The 612-nt window shown below is 34.5% G+C and overlaps 1 protein-coding gene across 1 annotated transcript in view; it reads right to left on the bottom strand.

The window, feature by feature from the left end:
• Positions 1–612, bottom strand: part of LOC119582041 (organic cation transporter protein-like) — a gene marked incomplete at its 3' end in the record, with an annotated part of 33,146 nt that overhangs the window by 18,562 nt on the left and 13,972 nt on the right.

Raw genomic sequence — 612 nt, 5'->3', positions numbered from 1 at the left:
TCACCTACAAAAAACAGGCCTTTATATCCACGGTTCTGTAAAAATAATAGACCTCATAGCTAGCACCTAGTAACTCCTAGAAAGTCTATGGATGTCGATGCAACATTCTTATATTAATAGTTTTCAGAACATTAGGCCCTTTTCCTGGCATTATTTTTGCATGAAATGGGGACAAACTTCATAGCAAGGTTCTTTGTAAAACATCATTTATCAAAATGATGCCACAAAATTCAGTACAGGTCGAGAGCGCAACAGCCAATCGCGTAGAGGGAACGCTGCTTCTGCTCGCTGATTGGTTGGGAAAGTACCAATCAGGAGGCAGCGATTACCGAGTTCGCCTTTCAGAATAGTTCCTTGTTTAAAAAAAAGGAAGAAAAATCATCGAAAATGTGTTCTTACAGTATACAACAACAGATAGATATATGTTTGTAGGCTTCATTAAAACTATAAGAAATAAAAAAAGATTAAAAAAAAATATTTTCCCTTGATTGATTGATAAGGGGATACGTAGATAAATGTATATGTAAATGATGAAACATTATTTAATGGATGCATCAATTCATTTGCAAACGGTAATTGAATTTATTAAACAACGAACAAACCTACAGACAA

This window comes from Penaeus monodon, chromosome 15, assembly GCF_015228065.2.
Source record: "Penaeus monodon isolate SGIC_2016 chromosome 15, NSTDA_Pmon_1, whole genome shotgun sequence".
Taxonomy (NCBI): domain Eukaryota; kingdom Metazoa; phylum Arthropoda; class Malacostraca; order Decapoda; family Penaeidae; genus Penaeus; species Penaeus monodon.
This window is presented reverse-complemented; position numbering and strand designations above follow the sequence as displayed.